The sequence below is a fragment of the Ornithodoros turicata genome, chromosome 6 (assembly GCF_037126465.1).
Source record: "Ornithodoros turicata isolate Travis chromosome 6, ASM3712646v1, whole genome shotgun sequence".
NCBI classification, from domain to species: Eukaryota; Metazoa; Arthropoda; class Arachnida; order Ixodida; family Argasidae; genus Ornithodoros; species Ornithodoros turicata.
Genome location: NC_088206.1, coordinates 17,079,796 through 17,092,597, shown reverse-complemented (window position 1 = coordinate 17,092,597; position 12,802 = coordinate 17,079,796). Strand labels below are relative to the sequence as shown.

The 12,802-nt window shown below is 46.1% G+C and overlaps 1 protein-coding gene across 4 annotated transcripts in view; it reads left to right on the top strand.

The window, feature by feature from the left end:
- Positions 1 to 8,870: 8,870 nt before the first annotated feature.
- The window catches only part of LOC135399287 (axotactin-like), a 76,051-nt gene continuing 72,119 nt past the window's right edge, over positions 8,871 to 12,802 (top strand). For all 4 annotated transcript variants that reach the window (XM_064631128.1, XM_064631129.1, XM_064631126.1 and 1 more), the window contains exon 1: positions 8,871 to 9,138. The gene's annotated coding sequence lies outside the window, so the exon portion shown is untranslated. The remainder of the gene's footprint in view (positions 9,139 to 12,802) is intronic.

Here is a 12,802-nt window from a genome sequence, read left to right as displayed (position 1 = left end):
AATATATTTCTTTTGTTCTAGTTTCAATTAAACTGAATGAGGACCTGCAAAATGATCAATGATTTACAGTTGCTACTTTCGTGACGGTGAAACGCCGCTGGATACTGTATCACCGTCAAATGCACCGACCAAACGGCAACTTATTTCGAGATAATTATTGAGGTGTTTCATCGCCAGTGCCCAGAGCCGATATTGCTCCCGGTATGACGAGTCTCACAGTGAGAACAGGAGTTCTAGGTTGTCCAAAAGGTTTAGTATTTACTCACCGACCATTTCACAGCTGTCGTCCCGCAAGCCTGCGGTGGTATCCGAGGTAAAACTCATATACTTTCTTCTTTGAGGATCTCTTTAGAGTTATTGTATCTGAAGATACTGGAAAAACTGCAGTACAAGTTCAGGCAATAAGTTGTGACCCCACGTGTTTATTTGTATGGATAAAACGAACGCACGATGTAAATTTCAGTGACGAAGCTATGTGTGTGCAAAGACGACGAAAGGAATACAAGACTCAGTCAAAAACATGATATTACAAATGGCTGGAGTCAGAGGAATACACGTATATAGCCTTCGCTAGCAAGCAATTTTGTGAGGAGTCAAATAACCATCCTCTTGACGTATCACTTACAGGTGTTTTGACCGGGCAGACGCGAGTGGCTGTCTCCTTCCGTACTGTTAGATGCATTATAAATAGGGTTGTTGCTTCTGTGCAGTTTGTCTTCATTCTCTTCGTTCGCGCCCCAGAAAGGTTCCACATTATTTGCACTTCGAAAATTAGCCCTTCTAATTACGGCGGTCGCCACGCAAGCTACGGTTCCACTTGAGAATGCATAGAACGGGCGGCGTGGTATCACGTCGATAACGTCCAAGACCGCCACTGGCGGCGCTGTCGCGACGGAGCAGCGCGCCCCCTTTAGGTGTCGCACGGCCCCTATCATTACAGTCTCCGAGGTAAGGCCACGCAGCGCCACCTGTCGGGAGAGAGTACCATCGCATACTCAGCGTCGTCTGCTAAGGAGAGCAATTGGGCGCGGCCTCCCCTCGGGGAGGGTATTGGTATAGTTCCTTCGTGCCGATAGGGGACTGTTCGGCCACGGGCTGGAGAGTTTACACAGCCGTGTCCCAAACAGTACTCCTGTGCATCTTAGGACTTGTTGTGAAGCGCTCGCTGTTGAGCAGTATCCTCTGGCGCACAACCTAGGGAAGAGGCTATCCCTAACGTGGAGCACAAAATGCCTGACCAGTTGTTCAGGCGGAGCTGATGATATGACTGCTCTCTTCTACACTATAGTATTCCGCCGTTTTCTAGAGCTGTCGGGAAATCATTGTCGCTTTGAAATTCACTTTCACACTTAGCGCCGCGAAGCAACTGTGGCTGTGAGCGGCGTACATCTGTGGACAGATGGAGTGTGGGCAACAGCAAGGAGTGGGGTAAGTATGCGTCCTGGGCCGACTTCGGGGGGAAGTGTGCCGATATTCGTCTGGAAGGTCTGCCGGAGAGCCCAGGGAAACATTCAGACAGTGCACCTGGTGGCAGGATTCGAACCCACCACCCCGGCGTATGCCTTTACTCACTCGGCCATCCCTCTCGTTTACATTTACTACTTTATTAACTTTTACGCTGTGACACATTTACTACAAGGTGGAACAATATGTTATATGCTTCGAAATTCTGAAACTTGCATGTACACGTGGTGTAGCAGGTAGTAGTATTTTCCGGTGTATAACGCGCGCGTTATACAGTAAAAAAAAGTACTCTGAAGAGGTTCTGCGCGTTATCTAACTGTGCGCGTTGTACACGGAAATATTTCTCTGCAGAGTTCCGTTTCAGGTCGGTGGCGTACAAATTGTATAGCTTCTTCCAGAGTGTGCTGTGGCTTTCTCCCATATCTCTTAGGGTCAGTTGACAAAACCGTCGAAAGGGCACTGGAGTTCATAAAAGTTTAATGATGCTGACACGCCTCTCCAGCGAATTTCGGGGTGCGTTATCTGATGGGACGACAAACCAGCCACTCACTCTCACTCCCCCTTTTTCACTCTTACATTTTTTGCTCACTCATACACACATTCATACGACGGAAATCGACGCAAGCCGCACCTGTTAAACAAGAGAGAAACTGATGTTCTGAGGCTGGAAGATCCAAAAGTTGTGGGTTCGATCCCTACAGCTGGCTAACCTTTTCAGTGACTTTCATCTTTCATTAATGATGCTGCTTAAGGATGCTATTCAGTAGTCAATAATCTTGAATTCATTTCAGAAGAATGGCGTGATTGAGAAGGGATGCGAAACGGAAAGCAGAGAGGAGACTGAAGTATACTATGACAGCGACGCTGTTACATCGGAGTTTAACGGATTAGTCTAAATGCGCTTCAAATATAGCATATGCATATATGATACACCGCTTTGGTTTACTGGTCTATTGTATTATTTTTGGTTTTACTGGTTGTTTTATGTATACGGGTGGCAGTACAGAAGCTTGTAGCACCATTGCGGTGCGCGTTATACATCGAACATTCCTCAAATTCGGCCCGTTTTTAGGGGTGCGCGTTATTCACGAGTGCGCGTCATACGCCGGAAAACACGTATGTAGGCCGTTGGAGGTAAGACGTCTGAGCGTATCTGCTTTAGTTATCACGATTTTTCCTAGGAGAACGAAATTTCAATACGCGTGTGGCTACTAAGCTCCGTCCTGCAAAGTATGATTCAGCTAATAGGCGGCCGTTTTCATACATTTTAGTTTCATTCCAAATGTCGTATGCTATCTTAGTACGCCACGTAGAACTTATCGGTAACCAGCGGTGTAGCAAGAAAAAAAAAACATTTATTTCCACGTCGATACTGGAAGGTGACACGAGTCCGAATCCCTGCACGAGAACCTGTGCTGTCTGAGCTTTTCCCTGGGTTTTCCGAAGACTTTGCAGACAAATGTCGGCACAGTTCCCCCTGAAGTCGGCCCAGGACGCATACTAACACCCCGCCAGTCCCCCGCTCCTTCCTTCTGTCCTCTCTCCATCTGTCCACGGCTGTAGCCGTTCATATAGCCACAGTTGCTTCGCGGCGCTAACAAAATATTTCGGGAGGGGCTCTATGGGGACTTTACAGGGGGGAGGACTACTTCCCCTCGTTTCCCTCTACCAAATGCGCTATGAAATTTACGATGTGGGGATTAACCCCCGGAACCCCCTTGGCTACGCCACCTGGACGGCACTTAATCGCACTCGGTTACTACTAGAGTTACTGTACACGAGCACATCTCGTTGCATCCCTCGTTTGTGTCAGGTGTTCCCACTAGTTCGGGATGTTCGTCTCCCGGCCCCAACTACTAGGTTTTCTCCTTCTTTTTATTTATTGACTACGGCTAACTTGACTAATTTTGACTTGGCTAATTGACTGACTGCGGCTAAGTGGTCTGGGGTAGCCAGTCTTACTTTGTCGCGCCTTAAATCCCCCCCCCCTTTTTTTTTTCTATCACATCACATGACATCGTTGCTACACGTGTGATATATTGGTTGCCGGTGTTGTCCCGTGACGTGTGCACATATATAACATACAAAGAAGGGAAAAAAGAAAAGAAGAAGAGAGAGAGAGAAAAAAAAAGAAAACAGCCCTCAAACCGGAAAACACCTTTGATGACAGCAACTCTTCCTGTTCTTACCGTATCATGAGGTTCTGTTATGCTAAAGACGAAATGTAGAATGCAGAAAACAGTATGAAACTCAGCGTGGATTTAATAATGCTGAGAACAAAACGATTGATCTTGAAAGATTGAAATGAGGCACTCGTCGAACAAGCAAGACATCAGTGCGACTGGAACATAAGCGTTGGAGATGTCTGTAAGTCAATCATCAAGTGTACAGGAAAAGTACGGACGCGGGTAGTCCTCTTTACAAACTCGATGCAAACTCTAGCCTTGTGCTTGTTTATGTAAATACCTAATAACGAATAATACTGGGGAGTAGATTTACTTGGTATTGCTTGATTGCTTGTTAATGTGTCAGGCTTAGCAGGGTTATAGTACTTACATTACCCCGTCTTCATTGACCTCGGTTGAATTCTCAGAGCTCTATATTATTATTTATTTATTGGTATTTAACCCTTCATCAGGTTTCATACAAGAGAGGAGGAACAAACAACAAAGAAAAAATACATATACATTACGTTGCGCCGCAAACAATATGCAATATTTACTATGTTAGTGAAGAATGAGAGGAGATGGACTACAATATGCATCGCACTGTACAAATATTTTCAAAATTTCAAAATATTACAATATTTCAAATATTTCACTGGTTCGCCTGTTAAATGCGCAAGGCGACGGGCAGTTTAACAAAGAACTGTGCTGACAGTTTCGCTCCTCTATAGCGTTCGAGTATCAGAACGACTATTTAAAAATGCCAGTTCTCTAGCTGAAGGGCACGACTTCCTTGCTATGTGTTGTCCGTATACATCCCTGACAATAAGTCGTTTAATGTAAGAAGGTCTACTGTTTCAACTAACCATATAGTATAAAGAAGATTAATTTTTCTATGATTCTTTCTCCCGTCGTTTTCATATTCGCCGTTAGTAGAAGTTGCATTACGCACTGCCTTCTATTCTAATTTGGGTGGATACTTATCATATACATCTGAAACTTATCTTAGTAGATAACACTATAGCTGACAAAAAAAAAAGGAAAATTGTTTAGGAGGCAGACGCCTAAACATAGACGAAATAATTTTGAATACACGTAAGTGATTTGAGACATCTGTTTCTTGTGCTTAAACGGGTTGTGACACCTTGATAGATGTGGTTCATTAAATCATGCACACGTTGTATTGCGCACTTGAATACTGAGGAAAAAAGAATTATTTTTCTACCTGGCGTACTTGGCGAGAAAAAACCCTCGAACTCACGTACTCGTCAAGCACCGACATCAGAGCTCCGGTCATTCTCATTGGCAGTCGTAAGCACGTGACCTCTCTCGCGCTTACTCACTGGCGGAGACGCCTGCTGTAACGTCAAAGCCGCATGAGTTTAGGTTTTACGCTATGTCTATTGCCCCCTTTGCTGCAAGACTTGGAATGCAAGTGTTTTGCTTGTCTTCTGCTACTACGTTGGAAAGCAAGTTCATATCGATCCAAGCAATTGCATTTTACGTTTATCGGGCATAACTTGAAAGGAAGTGTCGCAACCCCTTTAATGAGATTAAAATTCTAGTTTAAGGTATGTCTAGTTTGTGAGTGGTCAAGCAAGCGGAGGCAAGCAGGAAATGCGGTTTGTTTAAAACTTGCCTTATAGCCCCATCAAGCCCAAGAAAAAACTGAAATCTACAAGTTAAGACATGTCGTATGCAAACTGAGCAATTCCTCGCGACGCTGCGCGATCGTAAAAAGCAATGGGATTCCCCACAGAGGGTCCCGCCGCGCTGCACCGAAGCTGGGAGGTGACGCTGGGTCGAACACTGGCTGTGCTGCCCCTGTGTTTTCCCTGGGTTTTCATCGGGCGCTTGTAGAAAAATATCGCCATAGTTCCCGATGAGGTCGACACGCGGCAGTATACCTTCCATGAGGTCCTCGCCTCGTACGAGTCCTTATGGTCTTGGCGCGTGACCTTGAATGACGCGCTACAACCCCCGCACTTATTATAGGCACAGGAAGTTACAATCTGTATGATCTCGCATTTACGTTGCGACCCAGAACAGGAAACATATGTGTGATCGAGCATCGCCAGCAATAAATTCATCTATCAACGAATGCGGTAACAACTCGAATTTTTTTTTGGTTCCGTGTTAGCGCCGCGAAGCAACTGTGGCTATGAGCAGCGTACAGATGTGGACAGATGGAGAGAGGACAGCAAGGAACGAGTGGGGGACAGGGGGGGGGTTCGTATGCGGCCTGGGCCGACTTCAGGGGGAACTGTGCCGACCTTCGTCAGGAAAGTCTTCGGAAAACCCAGGAAAACCTGAAACAGCACAGAAGCCGGTGGTAGGATTCGAACCCACTACCTCCCAGTCTTCAGCACGACCTTGGCTACCACCAACGATCGGGACGCCAATAACCCGCTCGGCCATGCCGCTGGTAAACTCAGAAAAAGACATTAAAGTTTGGAGCATTTGAGAGAAATAGTTTTGGAGCGTATATATAGTTAGTCTGTTAGTTAAGATGTGTTTTTGCGTTTCCTTTTTCCTTTTTTACGTTTAGGACAACGCATCTGTGCACATGTTTGACGCAGTTTACGTTTTACCTGCCAGGGGTGTACGGTGACATTTGTCCCGTCCGTCCCGTAACAGCGCCCGCTACCAGCTCCCGTGGCACAGTGGTTAGAGGGTGACCGCCTTCCACGCCGAGACTGGGAGGGAGGTGACGCGCATTCGAGCATTGTTGTGTCAGCTGGCTCTGCTCATCAACTGTGGGTAGCGCCAGTGGCGTAGTCAGCCAGAGAGGGGGTTTCGGGGGTGCGGACTTTCCCCCGAAATCGTACCTTTGGTAGGTCATTTCGGAGAGGGAAACGAGGGTGAAATCCTCCTCTCCCATGTAAAGTCCGTATAACATCCCTTCTGAAATATTTTTATGGCTACGCCACTGGATGGCGCTGGTGTGGAGCGGAAACAAAATGGCTTCTTCAAGTCGCCTGTGGAACCCAGTGTCACACCTCTGAAGGGGAGCTTATTTAGTGACTGTAGACCACAGCATTCTACCCCCGGTATAATATATAAAATATAATAGCTAGGTTTGGTTCAGTCAGATGGTGACGAACGGAGGACACCAAGAACGACAGTAAACCCTAACGGTATCATCTCATATGGCCCGAGTGTGCATAAGGCCCAAGTGATCAGAACGCCCAAATGTTCATAAGACCCGAAAAAATTTGGGCTTTTTGAACATTCGGGTCAAATGAGCAGGGCAGGGTAAGGTGTCCAGAAGGCCGAAATGCCCAGGTGCCCAGAAGGCCAAAATAGTCATATGGCCCGAAAACCAGGAGGGAAGATTAGGAGTGTCCTAGATATTTTCTTTGCTCCTCCTCCTATGCACAATATTAAATGAATGCGACAGAGGAGAAAAAGGTAACTGAACTAAAAATATTAATAAATGCGCTGAAATGAGGAAACAATTTTTCAAGCAAATAAGATATAGATTTGGGAAAAACTAAATACAAATAAATATGAATCGTTAAAGCGTTCAACATTTCGTTCGGTACATTTGGTAGGCTCTGTGCCTAATATTTTTATTGAATAACTTATCCGTCTGCCACATTAAAAGATTTTCAACCTTCTCTGGAATACTGCTATGACGCACAATGAGTACCGCTTTTTCTGCGAAGGTAACCAAGCCGGGCACGGCAGTAGCGTAGCCAGAAAAAATATTTCTGGAGGGGTTCAGGAGGAAATTTGCATAGGAGAGAAAGGTTTACTCCTCGTTTCCCTATCCCAAACGAGCTACCAAATGTACGATTTCGGGAGGGGTTTGAACGTAGCAAACCATGCCTACGCATGGGACCGTTTTTTCCGCTCTAACCCCTCGGGAACCATTTTTTCCGAGATCGTTTGTTCTGTCACCAAATTTTCCGGGGCCATTTTTTCGGGGCCGTTCGACCAAATGGGTGCCATCAAATGGGCGAACACCTTGGAATTGATTCTGTAACTGAACTCTTTGGAGACTACATTTCACACGGCGGAAGAAGCGCATTGTTTGTGTTCACGTCAGATGCGCGCTGCAGAAGGAGCATATTCCGAGGATTCACCGAGTGCAATTGTCCAAAATGGGCGCAACTTGATTAACATAATAAATCTCAGCCCCGAGCAAAATACCAAGCCGTAGGGCTTCTCGGAAAAGTGTGGAATTCCTGCGCTGTCACACCTGAAAGGCGTTTTTACAGAAAAATAGTTGTTGCTTATAACTCGCACTGATAAAAGTACCGTACTTTTCTGTATATAAGCGCCGTTATATATTAAAAAAAGCTATCTGAAGAAGTCCTGCGCAGGATGATGACGCGCATATGATGACATTAGATGACGCGCAGGACTTCTTCAGAGAATTTTTTTAAATGTATAACGGCGCTTATACACAGAAAAATGCGGTACTTTTATCAGTGCAAGTTTTGGGACCCTGAGGCAACATAAGCCTTTCTTTCAGGTGAGGGAAGGTTGAGGGAAGGTTAGTTGAATGGAGAAATACGCTTCTGTTGTTTGCGGTTCCATGACCTCACAGGTCAATCCGACGCCTTCCTGGTTTTCGGGCCATGTGACCATTTGGGCCTTCTGGGCATTAGGGTCTTCTGGACACCTTATCCTGCCCTGCTCATTTGACCCAAATGCTCAAAAGGCCCAATTTCTTTTCGGGTCTTATGAACATGTGGGTGCTCTGGTCACTTGGACCTTATGCACAGTCGGGCCATATGAGATATAACCGCTTTTGCCTGTTCAGAGCCCCGGCGCGTTGTGGTATTGTTAGGAAGGACCGTGTAAACGGGAGCGACCAGTGGAAAAGCGTGGGGAAGTTAACAATAGAGGTCCCTCACCCGACAACCCCCATTGCCTATACACTTCCTTTTCTTTACCTATTGAATTTGCCTGCGCAGTTGTCCCTAGTCAAGGTTCCTGCCTCTCATCACGCTGCCTGCTTCAGAACTAGGCAAAATGTCGTGTAAAACATACCAGAAAAACACCACAGTGGACATGTTTCTGGGTGGTGAGAAGCAGGGAAAGAGATAAGGATGTTCCCGAAAAGGTGAGAAAAAGGTTGGCACGCGTGACGTATAAGACGAGTCCCCCTCTTCCCACTAAACAACACCGCGCCGCCAAGTGGCGCCATCTCACGAACGAAAGGAGAGACGAAAGTTGCCGGTTGGTCACGTGGCTCGCAGCCGCTCCGCTCTATCGTCTGGTATCGCCGTATCGCATCGCTTCCCTTCTTTGCGTTGAGTGAGTGGCAGTTGTTTGCGCATCGCAGTATTCTCTGCCTCTTCCTATGTTCGTTTCTGTCGTTGTCCATATTCCAGTCGAGACTTCCACGACGCCTGACACCCTTTTCCATTTTCTGCATGTGTGTGCGGCAGTCACAGCGACTTGGATAACTTTGTGAACCGTACCACAGAGAAACAGCTGTGCGGCGCATAAAATACCGGCCGGTTGAACCCATCGTCTTCGGTGCTACCGCGTACAGGTAAGTGTGACATCAAACTGTTGCAGGCTTCCAAATCTTCTGCATCACGTGAAAAGGGAAGGCATATGTTTTGGAAAGAACTTCGTCGTATCATCGCGCCTGCTGAACCGGTCGCAACGGCCCGCTCAAATTGCCGGCTAGAACATCCTGTGTTACAGTGGCAACTATTCGTGGCCAATATTCGCGAATGCAGTGGGTTAAGTCTTCTCCCGCTGTGCAATGTGTTTCTGATTTCAAGTGATCTACGTGACGTTAATGAAGTTTATTATAACAATGCACAGACCGTTTTCCGCACGATAGCCTGTTGCGAAAGGAGTGTTTCTTTTGTTATTCCTAGTTTATTATTCCTTTTTCTACTCTCCTCAATCTGTTCCTCGTGTAGGAAGTCCATGTAGATGCGGCGTTACAACGAAGGTCAAGCAGGGAGTGAAATGCCCGAGATATTTCCTTGGCGTCAGCTTCATTTGATCACTTTACATTCACTGTGCATTGAAGCACACATTACGACGTTGATCGTCTGCTAAGTGCGGCAGATGTGTTTTGAACTGTATTTCCTACAACCTCGTGTTACTACGAATATTTTTTTTAAGTAACGGTAACGACATGCGTTATCGCTGTAAGAGATGCATACGGGGGTTATACAATGGGTGTCGTATAACGGTTATCTAATCGAGACTAAGCTTTGCTACCCCACTCTGCACGTGAAGTGGTGTACTATTTGAGGCATACTTACGATACAAGAACCGTCAGACGTGTTCGGATAATTATCGAGGGGTAAGTGAGGTACTTTAACGTCTTGTTATGGCAGAAGTATGAAACATCAACAGGCGCCTCCAGGGGCGGATCTAGGATTTTTCCAAGGGAGGGGGGGGGGGGGGGTCAGCTATGGACAAGTGCCAGGTGCATGCTGGGATTGGTCCATTGAACCCTATGTTCAAGTCTCGAATTGAGGGGGAGGGGGTCAGGACATCCGGACCCCCCCCCCCCTAAATCCGCCCCTGGGCGCCTCTTCCAATCTTTGGTTGCAACCGCCCCCTCCCCCCCCCCCCCCCAAAAAAAAACACTTTCTCTCCCATTTCCTTTCCGCCCCTTAATCCTTTATTGCGTTGCGTATTTCAGAACAATGGAGAACAACAATGCGTATCTGTTGCTGTGCAACCGGAGATGCACGATTTTTCCTTGTTAGAGTGGGAGAGGATGATTGTTTATTATTTCATCATATACACGCCTAGCACAATTTTGGATTTCTCTCTTTTTTTCTTCTTCTTTTTTTGCAACACCCGCTGATCTTGGCCTCGGAAACACTGAAGGTGAACAAAACACGTATCCTCTTGCGTCCGTTGTGCTTGTGAGAGACTGATAACCTCAATGAAGCAACTGCGCCTGTACGTCCTAGACAAGGGTCAGGGGACCGTTGGGGAGAAGATAAGCTCCTTCATTGCTTGCGAGATTTTTTCGTCTGCCAGTTGTACATAGTCTGCCACGAAGAATGAAGCAGACGACGCTGTCGTCTGCTTGATTCAAAACAAGTGAGACTGCGTGAGTGGAAGCGCGCTTATTCCTTCCGCATTCATAACCACGAAAAGTCACAGCAGTTCCATTTCTGACACCTTTACGCAGAAATCCAAGTGCAACTGGAACTGTGATAAGCCGTTGCGGACACATAAGCTGCAAAAAGGGAAACGCGACAGGTAAACATTGAAACCTTCGCGTGCGTGTTCACTTCCCGCTTTCTAACGGGATTAGGCATGAAGCTTCACGCAGCTAAAATGGGAATCAGTGAAGTTGTCACGGTCGGCGTGCTGTGTGGCTGCCAAGTGGCTTCCGCCGCGCCTGCAGCCAGGATTCTAATTAATATGATATCTGCGTGACTACACACATGATCGCTGCCGTGCCGGGAGTCGCTCGACCAGTTTCAACCACATCAACCCGTCTGCGCCTGCATAATATGCCTTGCTATCTGTTTTGTAGCTTTAGTTTTCTTTTATTAGAACACTTTCGCATTGGGACGATGCAAATTATGCGTTAGAGTGACGTTTCGTTGGGCCGCTCTTAGGAGTTTCATGTGGATGTTGTGATATCTAATGGAAACCCGGTTCTTAGAAGTTAGAAGCGCATGTAGACAGGTTAGAGCGGTGTGATATGGAAGGTATTGATAATATGTACTTATGTACATATCAAAAAGTTCAGTCACAGTGAACGATCAACAAAGAGACAACAACGAAATCAGGACAAAAAAATAAATAAAATAAAGGACGTAATAATCAATGTGAAAATTAACGTGAAACACATTATATGCGCTAGCGAGAACAATAATGTTGCAACGTGACCTTGAAGTGCACTGTGAAACTGATGCGGACATAATAAACGATATAACGAATGCGATTTTTGTCACATGTTAGTGACTCGCAATACATACGTATATGAACTTCCAGTATAAGTCGATCAATAATTAGTTGCAGTAAGACAGCAACGCACAGAAATTTTTATTCTTCGGAATATGTGTTCTCGTTGTTTTCGTGTTTTGACTTGCCTCCCGTGAAACCCACGCTTCCCTCCTGATAATAACTTAGCGAGCAACATTGTATTTAATGGTGCTCGCTAAGTAAAGCTGACAGTACAGTCGTGGTTTGGGATTAACATCTCCTTTTTCTTTTTTCTTTCTTTTACCAATCAATCACAGTCGCCATCCCTTTTTGTCTGCGCTTTCCCCTTTCCGGAAAGCACCGACAAACATACGCCGGTAGATTAGGGGTTATTAATCGATGTACACGTTAAATTTAAGCTCTACTTTCAGGATTTAGGTACCACCACTTCGCGGTGGAGCATGTGACGTCTCACAGGGGCTAGTATTGAATTGTTTGTTATATTTTAAGGCTGTAACTGAGACGCACAGTTTTTGAAATTATACCGGTTGCAATTTATATTCGCCGATGACTGCAGGGTAAACCATGTGCACACAAGAAAAATCACCGAAAAACACCGATTTCACGAGAATAAATAAACACCGAATCCGCCTGAAAATAAAAACCGAAAGCGCGGAACCGTATACTCGTATCGTTTACAACGCAGCGGTATATGCCGACGACATTGGATTCGCTTGAAACAACGTGGCAACGTCCATTTAGTGTTACTTCCCGGCAGCGCACACACAACTATCGGTTCCATATCCAGCCTCGGATATACACCTTAACAGTCCTGTTGCATTCACCCGTTAAAAACGTGTAAGCGACGAGGCAATCTTCTGCGCACATGTATACTGCTTTACTGGAAATCAAAAGCGCGGTAGCCTCGTCAGAAACAACCGAGCAAAGTGCACCGCTACACGAATACTCCGTATCATATTGCATCTTAATGGATGCCTCTTGCAGCTCCTTAGGGGCATTACTACATTCCACCGTAATACGTTGGCTGTAAACGACAGCTGGAATTTTGTATAGGGGATGCGACATCTGCCGGTTTTCCGGGCTTTTCTTATGGCAGTTTTTGCTGTTATTTTTTTTTGGGGGGGGAGGGGGGGGCGATGTGGTGTTGTACGATTTTTAGGGGGAGGGTGTTAGGTAGTGAAAGTGGGCAGCTATAGGCTGTGGGTGCCGGGGAAAATCTCTGTATACACCGCTTCGATTATACTGCTGTGATAATGACGGCCGGGTGACACGAAGTA